Genomic DNA, 16,087 nt, shown 5'->3' on the forward strand with positions numbered 1-16,087 from the left:
ACATTTAAAGCTATTTTTTATCTTATTATATCAGAAGCAATTTTCAACAGTCAACTAGTTACTTTCTAGTGATTAATCCTCCAAAGGTTCAACTCTCATCTTTCTTCTCCTTACAATACCTTTTGGTTCCTCAAACGGTATTGAAATAAATTTTAAAGTTCTTTCCTCCCATTCAAGGTCTTCCACACTCTAGCCATAATGTACATTTCTAAAGTCAATCCTTAGTACATCTTATATCCATATCCTATTCTGGAGACAAACTAGCTGGACACTAATATTTCCAAATATTCTAACCACCGTGCATTTGCCTGTGCTTTTCCTTTTGCTGGGGATGGCCTTTTTCCAAGCCCCCATCCCCTGAAATCATTACCATCTTTTAAAATTGTATTCAGCCCCTAAGTAGTCATGGCTTCCTGGGTCCCTGGAGTCATGCAGAGTTGGAGCCATCAGGTTATCTCCAATATACTGGCCACTTGACTCCACTTTGCCATGAGTGCTGCACACTCATGAAGGGCCATCAATAGTACAGTTTCTTGCTGATGCACCAAACCTTTCCAGGCACATCCCATAACCACAACACCAGCTCAACAAAGGTGACCATATAGCATCCAATTCTGGACACTTGTTTTACCAAAAAAAGTCACTCTTAACAATTACACCTGGCCCATCTCTGGCAAATCAAGACATATGGTCATCTTCCAACTAAATCTTGTGATCTATGTCTATATATACTTAATATGTCTCTACTTTTCTTTTTTCTCTGTAGGGAGGGGAACAAAGGGGATATAATAGCACAATGTTTAAAAGCACAGAAACAAAGGGTATGTCAACACAAATATTCCCACCTAGGATTCTTCAGTGTGCTTCCTATTTGGATTTTTTAGATAATTTACATAGAATTTGGCTATTACCAATAACAGGTATCAGAATCCCTTGCCCTGACTGTGGCCTCTTAGGGTCCAATCCAGCAAAGGGGAGGCAGAGAGCCATCTGGTTCAAATAATCCCAGGATATTATGTTGACCTTATAAAGTCTGAGACATGTCATGGGAGAGAATGATGGGAAGTCCCAAGCTTATCACAAGATACACACTGTCACATAGATTTTATAGCTCCCGGTGTTACAATATTTTCTCAAGTCTTGTCCCAATTCCACTTGCTCTCCCATCACCATGACAACACATATTTCATTAATAATGGAGACCTGAGGGAAAGTTCCAGTGTTGGGCCCCTCTCAGGACTCACCTCCTGCTTGGGCATCCCATGAAGCCATTTTGATTCTAGACTTTGTTCTTTGAAGATTCCAAGTGATCTCAGTTTTGCACATCAGAAAGGAGGCTAGTTAAATACCAGAGATAGTGAAAATGTAGGAGCTCTCCAAGATTTTCTAAAGCAATTAGCTGTTATAGCACATGGAACAAAAGGAAGCCATTATAAAAAGGCTGAGCCATTTAGGTTTGGAGTCAATGTCTGATTCTTGGTTCTGACACAGGAAAGGGGAGAGACAGATCCTAAAGTTTCACCCTGTGTTCATAGTGCCTCCCAGTTCCAGGACGTATGTATGGGGCAGCAAAGAACAAGATTTGTGAGATGAACTGGTCACAGTTGCTTAGTTAAGTTAACAACATCCTGGGGTCCCTGGTACTTTTTCCAGTATAGACTTGGTCAACTTTTAAAGGCCCTGTGATGTGATTAAATCAAAAACAAACAAACAAAAAACACCGAAAAAACAAGACTCTGTTATCAGACACACCTACTATCAGTTCCAGGCTCCAACCCTTACCAGTTGTGTGACCTCAGATGAATACTGTATATACATTACTCTCCTGAATCGCTGTTTCCTTTCTGTAAAATAGAAAGAATAATATTAACATTGAAGATGAAAATTAATGCACATAGGAGCTGAGAATGTCAACTTTTCTCAATAAAAGTTAGGAATAATAATAACACTAAAATGCTCGCCATCATCATCAGTGAGCTCTGGGAGGAGGCGTTGTGAGCGCTTCCTATGGATGTGCTGTCCTCACACAAATTCCACCTTGGCCACCGACCCGGTTCAGGAGCATCAGACATACCATCTAGCGGCAGGAGAAATCGGGAGTGAGCTCAGGGCCCAATGGACCAAAGAAAGCGAAGGTCAGGAACATCAGCAGTCACAGCCAACAACAACAACAAAGGAGTTTCGACTTTCTGTCCTAGGAAGAGCAGACAGGCAGGTCAGAATAAGAATGAGTGTGCTGAAGATTTTAACTATCTGGCTGTCCTGGGAGGGATTTTCACCAGCACCTAACTGCGGTTTGCATAGCCATCCCACCTTCATCACGGGGGCATGGAGCCTGTGAGATGCAGGGGACTCAAGTGGCAGAAGGAGAGGCAAGAGAACGGGTCTTCTCACCTCCTCCGGCCAACAGGGCTCTGTCACATGGGCCCGACCCAAAGGAACCCACTTTAAGTGGTCTTTCTTCCACCTCCCGTCCCCTAATCAGTTCATTACTCATCGAGCCTTCTCTTCTGCTAAAATGCTTCTCTTGTTTTCCATTTCTATTTCAGTTCCTCTGCCACCATTCTACATCCAGCCCTTGTCAGCTCATGTCTGATTTAACTCAGCACCTTCCACGCAGATGTCCCTGTCTCCAGGGTCTGCCAACTCCAATACATCCAGCACAGCTGCCATGTTTTTGTCACATCACCTCCCATCTCGAGGGTCTACAGTGTCTCTGCCCCACCCCGCTTCCCACCTCCCCAGTCCCACGCCTCCCCATTCCTCACAGCCCCCCTGCACTGTAGCCAAGCGTATTGGCTTCTCAAGCCCTGCCTATGATTTTCTTTCTTAACTTTTATGCATCATGCCCCTGATCCAAAATGTTCTCTCCCTTCCTCTCTGCTAATGCATGCCTCTCACTGCCCTTCAAAGCTGAGCTTAAAAATATACCTTCCTCTACACATACATTGTCGCAGTAAATTGCACCTCAGCTTGTGCCTGGCCTGGGATATACGTGGGATAAACCATGATCCCTGACATCCCTCCTAGGTGCCCAAGAGTTAGCCACTAACTTTGATCGTGATCCATACCCAAGTGCCACTTTATAATATGGTTCCACTTGCTGATATGTTAGTATATAAATGTTGTGACTTCATTTCAATCTTTCTGAAGAACTGGAGGAAAATTCCCCAAAGGCAGTGACTCTGCTTTCCATTCTCACCCGCTCTGATGGCTTTTGCATAATTATGTGCATGGAACCGGCTAGAGAAATGTGTGCGTCTGCCCGAAGTCCCACTCTCAGATGGCCCCGGGAAAAATGACCTTTCTATAAGAAAAATAAATTGGAAATAACCTCAATACTCAACCTTATAAATACATTATGGGATAGCCTTGTGATGTAATGTTATTCATACTTTAAAAACATTTTGAAGGATTTTTTAGCGACACGAGAAAATGTCACTATATAAACTTGCTTTATATTGATGATTTTTATATAAATACAATATGTAATTTCAATGTAATAATATAAAGCTAGAAACATGACAGAAAACGGGAAGGAAGAAAGGAGGGCAGGAACATGAGCTAATGGAAAAAAATGTAGCAACATATAAATGGTGGTGATCTCTGAGTAGTTCTGCCTACTTGTTTATTTATTTATTTTCTTCTTTAGAATCTTCTGTTTCTTCAAATTTTCTAAAATGATCCTGCATTGTTTATAATATAAACAGAAAACATAAACCTTATTAAAACTATAATTACTTATCAAAATGTCACATTTCCAAACAGTATTTTTTAAATATAACATCATAAAAAGGAAGAGTAGGAAGTGTTAGGGTGAAGAAACTAATTGATAATAGAATAATAAAATTAGATATTTAGGAAATTCCCAGTTGATATAGAAGGGACAGCTATTTTTAAAAAATATATCTTTATTGATTTCAAAGGGAGAGGGAGAGAGAGAGAAACATCAATGATGAGAGAGTCATTGATCAGCTGCCTCCTGCACGCCCCTTACCAGGAATTGAGCCTACAACTTGGGCATGTGCCCTGACCAGGAACCAAACCTCAATCTCCTGGATCCTAGGTCGATGCTCAACTGCTGAGCCATGCTGGCAGGGGAGGACAGCTATTTTTTTTAGTGGGTAATATTCTATATCTCAGGTATGATAAGAGAACATTTTTGGTATTTCCATTTTGAACATGTTGACAACCATTCTTTGAATGACAGAATTATCATGCCTATCTCCACAACCACCTTCACCTCTACCACCACTATCATCTCCACCACCACCTCCACCACCACTTCCATCACCACCTCCACTTCCACCTCCACCTCCACCACCACTTCCACCACCACCTCCACCACCACCACCACCACCTCCACCTCCACCACCACCTCCACCTCCACCTCCACCTCCACCACCACTTCCACCACCACCACCACCACCTCCACTTCCACCACCACCTCCACCTCCACCTCTACCTCCACCACCACCACCACCTCCACCTCCACCTCTACCACCACTTCCTCCACCACCTCCACCTCCACCACCACTTCCTCCACCACCTCCACCTCCACCACCACTTCCTCCACCACCTCCACCTCCACCACCACCTCCACCTCCACCTCCACCTCCACCTCCACCTCCACCACCACTTCCACCACCACCTCCACCTCCACCTCTACCTCCACCACCACCACCTCCACCTCCACCACTACCTCCTATCACTTCCACAACTATCAATCCAAAAGATTAGACAAGTCCTCCAAGGCAAATTGGATGGTGAGAGATTATAAAAATATATAAAGTTAGAACACATTCCTCAGGTTATTATACTTTAAATATTAAAAATAAGCAGAATTTTCTTGTTGAATCCTCACATCGTGACTGTGACTCAGAATAGATAAAATTTGGGAATAGCTGGCCAATAAGATGAGAAGGAAGCCCCTGTCTTAGTCTTTTTGGGCTGCCATTACAAGATACCACAGACTGGGTAGCTTGTAAGCAAAAAATTTCTCCCATTTCTATAGACTGGAAAATCCAAGATCAAGGCACCAACATGGTCTGGTAAGAGCCCACTTCCTGGTTCATAACCAATGCTTTTTTGCTTGTGCCTCACAGGAGGGACTAAGGCTTTCTCTGGAGTCTGTTTTACTCGGGCACTAATGCCATTCATGAAAGCTCCACCCTCAAGACTGAATCACCTCCCAAAGGCCACACCTCCTAATACCATAATCTTTGCAGGTTAAGATTTCAATATATAATTGAAATCTTTTTTGGGGGGGACACAAAATTTCAGACTATAGCATTCCCTCTGCACCTGAGCTGAAAGGGGAAGATGACCTTGGAATGTATGTTGCCCAGTAGTCAGAAATTCACATCAAGTTTCTAAGGCCAAGACCACTCCATGAATCCAGTATCATATCACCCAACATCTCATAAAATGTTTGCTTTAAAAGCTATTGTGTATTGACAGGCCAGAGAGAACAAAGGAAAAGTAATAGGTGAGAGCAGTTGAGGCTGAGAAGAGCTGAGCAGGTATGTGTGTGTTTTCGTGCGTACATGCATGAGCATGTGCACGTGTACCTAAGCTCATATGTTCACTGGAGCACGTGTGAGAATCACTGAGCTCCAGGGTGCCTGTAGCATCTTTTGGTTCTGCTTAAGTTATTACATATTTTCATACAAATTGAATAATAGTCACGTTTGCCCAGCAGCATGAAGGGATGTACTGTTTCAAATTCAACTCTGTCTCTAAAGGAAAACTGTATGTGTGACACAGCAAGATGGAAGCTGGCTTCTATCTGCAGCACCTGTTATAATTCAACCAAACCTGTTGAAAGGTATTGAGGGTCTTCAGGAGCACAGGGAGCAAGTCTGATCGGGGCAGGGGCTGAGTGGGAGGCAGAGGATGAGTGCCTGTGGAGCTGGCCCCTGCAGGGTCTGGAGACCATGGTCATTTGTCCCTATGGCCATATCCAAAGGGAGATAAGGTGATGGTAGCACTTATCACTCATTCATTTATTTGCTTGTTCATTAGCTAAACAAACATTTGTTGGTTACTTATTATGTGTCAGATATTATTCCAGGCATTGGGCATGGAGCAGTGAATAAAACAGACAAAGTTCTTTTCTTTGGAGAGTGTGTATTCTAAAAAGAGATATTGATAATAACAAATTACATATAATATAATTTCAGGAATAGTGAATGATATGGGCAATGGTGAAGAGATGCAGTGTAATCACAGCACTAGGGGTGCTATTTTAGAAGAGGTGTTCAGGAAAGGCCTGCCAGGGGGGTGGTATTTGAACAGAGCCTTGAATAAAGGGAGGGGGAATCTATGCAGACATCTGAGGAAAGAACTTCTAGGCAGAGGCAATGGGAAGTGCAAAGGCCCTGAGGCCTAAATGAGCTCAGAGTGCTTTGTTTTAGAGAGTACATAGTAGAGCCTGGCCCAGCATGCAGGGCACAGCTAGAGAGCAGTGAGCCAAGGTGAGAGTGGAGGGAATGAAGTCTGCAAGGTAGCCCAGGGCCAGATCATGTAGAGGCTTGATGACCAAGGTCAGGGACTTTGAATTTTATTCTAATTTCATGAAAAGTTTTAAGGAAAGAAGCTTTATTATGTGCTTGAGGGAGCTTAACCTCTTATATATATATTTTCTCATGCGAAGTTGCACCTCTGGGGCCTAGGTATGTGTACAGGAGCATCTTTGGGGCCCGTCTTCTACTGCAGCGTCTTCTGCAGGACGTCTCAAAAGAGCCTGGCCAGCTTTGCTCAGGCACAGCCTGACAGCTCAGCCCACCATGCACCTCTCATGCTTCATGCTCAGCTTGACATTCATGCGTCTGATCTGGAGGTGCCAGCAGTTTATACCCCGTGGGCTTGTCCTTGACCAAAAGGTAACAAAAAATGATGGATAATGCTTCTCCGGTTGTGTCCCTGGACAGCCAGTTCTCATCTGGATTTTGTAATTCTCCTTTGAAATCCCAGTGGAACCGAGCACCGGCCTCTTGCGCAGTACCCAGCTCCAAACTCCCCCTTGTCTCCTCTAGCCTGCTTTGCTCCCTGTGTCATGTGTTCCTTCCGCTTAGGGTCACATTCCTAAATAAACTTCCTGTACATTTAGTGGGCACTGCTTTAAGGGGAATACAGGATTAAACAATGTGACTATCCTCATTTTATAAACAAGGAAGTAAGAGGTTAAATAAATTGTCCAAGATCACATTGGAGTCAGAAATGGGACCAAGGTTCATCTGATAGCAGCGACCATGATCTTGACCGCTCTAATTTGTCGCCTCATACTCAGATTTGGCAGGTGGCGGTGTTCTCAGTCTGGATGATTCTTGCTGTTGGGAGCAGAGAAAACCCCAGGCCACCAGGAAAGAAGGTTTTCAAGAGCTGCCCACCTGGTAGGGATTCAGGAGAAGGGCCAGGTGCTGAAGAAAGATTCAGAGCTAATCAGGGACTGAAGAAGCCTGAATCCGTGGCTTGGGAAGCAAGGGGTGGATACAGGCAGGCTGTGCTCAGGGGCAATTGGTACTGAATCTTTACCCCCCAGGCTGGATGCCAGGCCCACGGCAGCAGAACCTTGCAAGGTCCAAGTGAAGAATCTCCTTCGTTAGGCACATAGGCCAGTGTAGGAGAATTAATGTCAGCTACTTTTTAAAGATAAATATAGTCAGATTGATGAGAAACAAAAATATCACAATTGCTCATAATAACAGTTCCCTTACTCAGCGTTTATTGTGCCAGGCCCTGTGTTACGTGCTTCCCGTCTATCACTTATCAGCAATGCCATGATGTAGATACAATCGTCACCCATATTTTAATGATCAGGGTTAGAGAGTTAACTCAGCACATGTCACACAGTTAATAAATGAGAGAACCAGGGCTCAAACCAGGTCTGTGTGACACCGAAGCCCTTTCTTCTTAACCAATTCTCTAGAATGCTGCACGAAGGCTCTTTATTTAGGAGACAATGAAAAGCCTCCAGAGATATTGGGGCAAGACAGTGCGGGGGGAAATTATTCTGATGCCAGTACATGTGTTGAAATAATTCTAAGAAGAATCAATTAGGAGAAGATCTCAATAGTCCGTAAAAAGGTGATAGAGGGTGAAATTAAGGGGGTGTGTCCCGTGAGTAGAAAAAACAAGACAGGATTTGATCCAAGTGAGACTGTGAAGAAAGGACCTGTGAGGCCACCGAACAGATTAAGCCAGAGCAGGAGAAAAAGAAGAGAGTCTGGGAAAATTCTGGAATGTCGATTCAGATTGAGTAGCAATGGTGCCATTGATAGCTACAGGGACATCAGTAGGGAGTGGCAGGGAAATAGTGGTGTCTGCCCAGGTGACAGAATTTAAGGCCTTTTATGAAAAACATATCCCATTGTTTGATTGAAACAGATTTGGGGCTCAGAACTGGGACACGTCCTTCAGATTTAGGAAGCATCCCTTAGACAGTCCCAGCTTTGCTCCCTTAGGTGAGGTCAGCTGGGGATAGAGGCTCTGGCACCAGCCCATTCCCTCAGTGGGGCCTGGAACCTCTCAGTCCCCTTGTTCGCCTGCTTTGTGCCCCTTGAGGTGTCAACCTGGTTTTTGACTCTGCTCTGTCATCTCCAATGAGCAATTCACACATGACCTGTCTTGCCCAGTTTGGATTCCAAGCTATTTGATGGCAGGGACCATATCTTAAACTTCTTTATCTCTTATACCAAAAGGTGTTCTGGAAGGTTGCTAGCAAAATACCCTATTGGGCTTTTAATTTTTGTAAGAACAAATTTTGAAATGCAACGTAGATCATCACTCGCCTTCAGTCCAGGGCCACTCAAAGCTGAAACCTAAATTCAAAGCACTCACCTAAAGCGCCTTCATCCCCATCATTTTATCACCAGTCCTCGGCAGGCCTTCCTACCCCCTCAACCCTCACTCCTGCTTATAATCGACTTTTGAGTCTCCCAGCCTTCGCGCTCCAATTTCTAGCCTCAGGCAGTCAAGACATAGGAGCTTTGCAATTAAATTCTCCCCTCCGGCCACACTGAGCCCAAACCATACGTACGAAATCACTCAAGTTTATTTATTGTGTTGTTTCTGTTTCTGTGTTTTCCGGGAGCTCACAGAGCCCTCCTCACAGGCAGAGTGCTTTGCTGTGCTCAGAAAGGTGGCCTCCTTCAGGGCACTGAACCCTATCTGCTGAGCATTGTGTCTGACTGGGTCCCAGGCAGCCTTGAGCACTTCTCTGCTCTGTCACCACCTGTGGGCAGGGCAGGCCTTCAGCAAACGGATGAAACAGGCCAGGCAAATCTACAAAACCCTCCCACCCACTCACCCCACGGGTACTGTCTCTGCTGCCCAGGGTCACCCAGGGCCAACCAGTCCCTTCTTTACTGTGGCCAACCCTCCAGGACAGCACCCTACAGCTCTGCGTTCCTCAGTCACCCAACTCAACCTGAAAGGGAGGAGCTGCCCCGTGTTGGGTAGGCCTTGAGATTTGTGTGGGATCCACAGTGAGTAAAGACCTGTTCTTCCTTCTCAAGGATCACCCAGTTTAGTGGTGTGGCAGTTAAAAGGGAAGTTTATGGGGACAGCAAAGAAAGGTTGCCTAACCGGCTAGAGAAGCAGGAAAGGCCTCCTAGATGCAGAGCCAACCCATCCATTAGGCCCGGGAGGCTCATGCCAGGACCCACGATCCTTTCAGGAGCCCATGAAAAATTTTTAATTTTACCTTCTTTTAAAATCAGGAGAAAAGATGAGTATAATTATAATGGATATGTAACTGAATTTAGCCTTTATAATAATGCAGTTGTAAAATAGAATTTACATTTTTTGGAAGAAACTCCCACAAAGACTATATAGTCTAGGGCCAATGAAAGTCCTAAGGTGGTCCTGCCTAGAAGAGGTAGCTTCAGGGCAGAGTAAAAGATATCCAGGGAATACAGAGAAGGGAGTGGACCTAATAGCAGTGGGACCAGCATAAGCCAGTGTCATCACCACAACCTGGCGATGCTAGGGGACAGCTTGTAGACTGTGAGTAGTGAAGGCAGAAATGTCGTAGGAGAACCTTACGCACTCTATGAGGCCCTGGGGTTAGTCCTGTCATTACCAATTTTGATCGTCTGGGCTCCCCAGAAGGACCTGCTACCCTTCCCAGGGTCCTTTCTCTGTTCCTTGTTACCAAGCCAAAAACAAAACCGAAGCTGAGCATTCAGCGGCACAAATTTTAGTTCAATGGCCAGGGAACTGAGAAGTTGGTGTCTAACTCACAGATCAACTTCTCTAGACAAGTCTGGGGGGATTATTATGGGAGCAACATAATGGCGGAAGGAAGCACAAGCTCTAGTCTTTGACAAATGAGCCAGTGCCTTCCTAGAACTGGGATGCCACCCCTCTTCCCCTTGCATGGTCCCATCGGGACCTGTCATAGCTCCGAGGGTGAGTCAGTCAGCATGCTAATGTATTACAATCAGGGTATGAAAGGTTCGGGGTCTCCTGGATGGAGGTCAGGCTCAGCACCTTCTTGGTTCACACCCCTCTGGTAGGCCCTTGCTATTTCATCTCCCTTCCCTTTTTTTCCTGGAACTGAAATGGAAAGATAAGGACGCAAGGTTTCAACAGCCAGGGGCCTACAGCACCATGACCCTGGGAGACTCTTCCATTCCATGGCCTCAATTAATCAATTAATCTAAATCAAAACTTGTCAATCCTGTGCCCCATTGTCTCCCAGCTAATGTTTTCCTTAGAACATAACCTGGGTAATGGATATGAGCCCAAGTGTTAGTGCCCATGAGCAACTTGCTGCGCCACCTCAGTAGAGAGCTATGCTTCCAGTGAGGGAATCTGTGGCCAGTGACAGGTGAGTTTCGAGGTGTGGGAGCAGGAAGGCTCTGGGCTGTCCATCGCCTCTCCCTGTGTCAGGGCATCAGCTTGAGCTCTCCGAAAGGCTGGTGATGGGAGATCAGCTACCTTTCTCCTTCTGCTTATGAAGTGCCCAGAGGTCTGCTCACTCAGTGACCACTTTTTGAAGCATGAAGTGAAAGAGGGATGAAAGAACAGGAGAAAATATTCATTGTGCAAGAGCAGGAGGGCCCCCACCACTACCACCTCCTAAATGCGTGTGTCATTTGAATACACTTCTGAAAGGTGTTCATTATTTCCCCCATGATTTAGAAATGTGTTTCAAAGACCCCTCAAACAGCAGCGTGCCGTCATGTTGTTTAAACATATGATTTGTTAAATGACTACCCTCACAGCCCCGAAGCTCTGAGGTTATATTGTTTCAGCGCAGACACAATTCGAGGTCACCCTGCTACTGAGGGTTGTCTCGGCCTCTCCCCACCCCATCCTGCTGGGTAATAAGGACCAGCTTTTGAAAGACAAGGTCTAAAGGAGAACTGAGTGACTCCTGACACTGGCTGATGGCTACAAGTTCATTGTTCCCAGAGGCTGATCAGTGCCCAGTGAGAAGAGAGTCCATTGTCCAGAAATCATGGAGTCAAATCTTAACCAGCCTAGTACAGGAGCCTGGGGTTGACTAAGCTGGGGCTTCCAGAAGGATCAGTCCTCCACTTGAGGAAGAGCTCAATTTAGAAAAACTTGTTTACATGAAAATGGGAACCTGTAAAAAGTTGATCACCTGCATTGTCAAAGAATACCTTCAAGCACCCATTCCCCTGGGTGCCCTAAAGTGTTTATTTAAGTCTTTAAATTGCCATAAAATGCTTATGGCAAGGCACTGATTATAGAAAATCAAACTGAGATGCATCCATTGACTGGAGAGGAAAATAAGAGTAATGGGAAGAAAGGTTTCAAACTTTAAAAAAAATCAATGTATGTAAATTTATCAAGAAGATATCTACTCCACAAAGAGATACAGTATGTCTCTTTCTCTTCTTTTTGGCATAGCAGCTGCTGGCTTTTATCTTCTCATTACATTTATTCCTCTACACACCCGTCCACATACGTTGTCTCTGCGTGGCTACTTTGCAAAAATGTAAAATTCTTTAGAAAATCAAAGGTAAACTCAATAGGAAAATATATAAGACCCCTGAGACAGTGAGTCAGTTAATACGTACCTGCCTTCCTGAGCTTTGAGGAGGGAGAGACAACCTACCAGAGTGACTATTGTGCATTTGGAAGCAGGGTTTCTATTGCTGTTGAGAGCAGAGGCAGACCCCAAATGATCCCCTTCACAGATTCCTTTATTCAGCAAAAAGCACCACAGACCTACAACAAAGTAGGCTCAGACTCTCAGAGATAGCATCAATCACTCCCTTTCCTTAATCCCCTCAATGCTGTCTGCCACCAAATCCAACCTTTTCTTCCCTGGAAATCACCTCCACCCCGGTCACATCTGTCTCCCTGCCCATCCCAGGCCCGCCTCACCCGAGGCCTGAAAATCCACAGCAGCCTTTTATCTCTTTTACCTGCTACCCTTCCTTCATCCTCAATCTCTCTTAAAGTTTAGTTAGTTCAATTTCCTGTCTCACCGTGGTGGACGAAAGCCAAGGGAGTGCAGGCTGGGTTTTCCAGTTCCTAAAACCCAGACTTTGGGCCAGTTTTCAAGGGAGGATTTCAAGCTTATTATTTCTATTAAGGTTTCAAAGGTCTTAGGACCAAGTGTCATACAAGAATGAAGCTTAAGGAAAAATATTTCTTTTTTTCTCTATCTTCAGACCATTTGAAGAGGCAAAGTAAATTTTTTACTGAAAGAATTAGATTTCTTGTCCAGCCAGTGTGGCGCAGTGGTTGAGCGTCGATCTATAAAACAGGAGATCACAGCTCGATTCCCGGTCAGGGCACATGCCCGTGTTGCAGGCTTGATCCCCAGTCAGGGGCATGCAGGAGGCAGCTGAGCAATCACTGTCATCGATGTTTCTCTCTCTCCCTCTCCCTTCCTCTCTCTGAAATCAACAAACACTTTTTTTTTAAATTCAGTTTTTTAGGAAGTAACAGATGTCTTGTCCTAATGTGAGATCATTAAACCATGCTGGGCTTAAAGAAAAATTTGGTGCCTTCATGTAAAATTTGTAAAGAAGCACTTCTCACTCGCTTACCTCTAAAAAAGCATCCCTCACTCTATAATCTTGGGTCTTTGTCCTTTATCTGAAAAAGCATTAAACTAGAGCTGAGTTCAGTTCCCGGTTTTTCCACTAAGTGGTAATTGACTAGTCATTTGTCATCTCCAGCCAATGTCTGCAATCCTGTGTCAAATAGAATAAGTCAGAATGTAAGATCCCCGGGGCTCTCTTTTATTTTTACAGGCCTGTGACTTTCTTGGAGGTACTAGAACATTCTTTCCAAAGTGCCTCCCCTGGTCACTGGGGAGCTCACTGATCAGACAAAGAAGCCCATCTCCAGAAGGTTCCCACATGAACCAACGGCAATGGCACCAAGTTGGGCTAGCAACGTTGTCATTTTCCAATTTTAGTTTTTGCAAGGGAGTTGGAGAAAAATAGTATTTTCTCCCCCAATAAAAGAAGAAAGGTCTTGTTCCCCAGTTCATCATCAATCCTAGCATGTTCTATATAAATGCCCCTAGAAAGCTCACACTTTCACTCCTTGCCAGAACTGGCTGAGCTCCTGGCTGGGGCTGGGAACAGAGGAAGAATTACGAGTTTGGTTGAGCACACTGGCATGTGTGAAGCTGAAGCGGCTCTGTGTATCAGTAACGTGTCATGACAGCCTCCCATCTGTTCTCTGGAACTCTCTATCCGAGCCTTCATCAGGCTGGAAATCTGGAAGGAGATGAATGCAAGGAGGCTGTTCAAAAGCCACACGTGAGCTTAGAAGTACCTGCAGAAAGGGATCCACTTGGGGCTGGCTGGCCACCTGCAGAGCTCAGGGAAGGGGGGCAGGGGTCTGCATGGTCACAAGGAAGGTCAGGGATGGGATATGCATTTTCCAGCCCCACGTTCTGTGCTTTAGGATAGGATATTGAGCATTTCTTGCAACCAAGCGTCAGCCTAGAAAAAAGCTACCATTCCCCAAACCCCTTCAATATAATGAGACCCCAGATTGTCCTAATGTCCATCGCAGCACAGACCTCTTTGCCAAAACTGGAACTGTAAGTCTGACAAACGTGCAGAACGTTCAGCATTCCTGCAGATGCCCCCGCCTCTGCTCTTGGGGAAAGATGGCACGGGCCATGGACAAAGGAAAAAAGTCTAAGAAAGCCTGCAACCTCCCCCTAACTGGTGGTTTTTGAAAATAAAATAAAGCAGAGGAAGAGCTGAGTCTCTTTCATGGGTACAGAGCTAGAGCCACCTCAGTCCCCAGGAGTCCTGGAGAAACACTGCCAGGGACCGCAAGCAAACAGAATTCAATTCGCCATTGCATTCTGAGCACTGGCTCTGCTGTGAGCGGCTCCCTGGCCAGCATCCATTGCCATGTGATCTGAGAGCCAGTGTTTGCCTCAGGCAATGGATTAAGCAGCAAGAAAGCTTATGAGCTCCCCAACTTCCCCCTAGTGATGTCCCCCTCAGGGGACAGGAGGAGGACATTTTCATGGATTTGATAAATGCTGTTGGGAATCTGAGATCACAGGCTTGGAATAAAAGGGGCATGTGAGCAGGAGATGATGGGATTTGTTGAGGCTGAAATATGACCTGTGAGAAGCCAAAGAGGGAGCAGGCTGGGGGCCCCTGTCTAGCCGAGGAACGCTTCCTGGTTTCATACTTTTCATCCCCCTGATTAACTGGGCAAATCCATAAGCCTCCCTTGCTGCTCTCTGCACCCCATGAAGTTTCTCCAGCCAGCCCTTTCTGCTTTCTTTCCCCAAAATTTAGGCCACTGGGACAGACTTCTGAAATATGAGGTGGATTAACAATGTTTACCTAACACTTGAAGTGATTGTTAAACATCCCTCTAAGGGAGTCTCAATAGAAATACAAATTTTGAAAGAGGTCACACTTCATTAATTAGTTCATTTATTTAATATTTTGGAGCATATCCTAGACTCCAGGCAACGTATTAGGCCTGAGGATAGAAGAGTAAAGAGCTGATGCTTTGTAGTTGGAGAGGAAGGACGTGTGCAGGAGGCCACTACAGAACACATTTAAGGCAATTTTTATCAAGAATAGATGATGATAGATTAAAAGCAAAACGTTGCTATAGGGAAAGGTGTTTAGGGCTTGACCTGGTCAGAAAGGGCTTGTGGGAGGGGAGTCTCAGGGGAGCCTTGCAGGGCACTGAGGCCTCAAATGGAGCAGAGGGCAAAGATGTCCTAGCAAAATGGCAGAGCTAAGCCTTTGCTTGGTCTCAGACCCAGTCCTTACCCTCCTTCCTCACCTTCCCAGAATGAACAAGTGGTGGCACCAATCAAGACCTCTGGGAATCACAACCTTTTAACCTACCACAGATACAGGCCTGAAACCCACAGACAACACAGTCCCAAAAGACCTGGTCACTGTGGTCCCTCAATCAGCAGTGCCAACAGCACTTGTGAGCTTCTTAGAAACGCAGAACCTCAGGCTGCACTCCAGACGCACTGAATCAGAATCTGCTTAAAAAGAGCCGGGAGATTCGCATGTGTATTAAAGTGGGAGTCTAGACAGACTCCCAGATTCCCTCCTCCAGGCTCCAGGCCTCTCTTCCCCTCTGCGCTCCCAGCCTGATGGAGACAGCTGTCCTGACCAGAGACTACACAGTTCTCAGTGCCAGTCAGGAAACCTCAGCAAGCCAGTCCTGGTCCCCCTCTCCCAGCCGGCCTGTCTTCACTGCCCCCTTCTCGCCCATTCTCACTGGCTCAGGAAGTGAGGTTCTGTTCTGGAAGCGGTGACTTCTGGGGCTGCGAGGCTCCTCCCCCAGGACCAGCCTCTCATCACACAACCTGCCTCTCAGATGCAGGCCTGGGACAGGGTGGGCTGTGAAACAGAAAACCAACCTCATGGTGGGGCCGGGCGGCGGGGGGGAATCGCCCTGGACTTGAAGTGAAAAGGCCTGGGTTCAAATTGATCACTTTTCTGCTGTGTGACCCTAGACAAGTCATCATTTCTCTGAGCTGTGGTTTTTCTAATTATAAAAACACCTGTGCTAATATGTGGATGATACAATGTTATATATATATACACACACACACACACACACACATATATATATATATATGAAG

This window comes from Miniopterus schreibersii (assembly GCF_964146895.1).
Source record: "Miniopterus schreibersii genome assembly, chromosome: 19".
Classification (NCBI taxonomy): domain Eukaryota; kingdom Metazoa; phylum Chordata; class Mammalia; order Chiroptera; family Miniopteridae; genus Miniopterus; species Miniopterus schreibersii.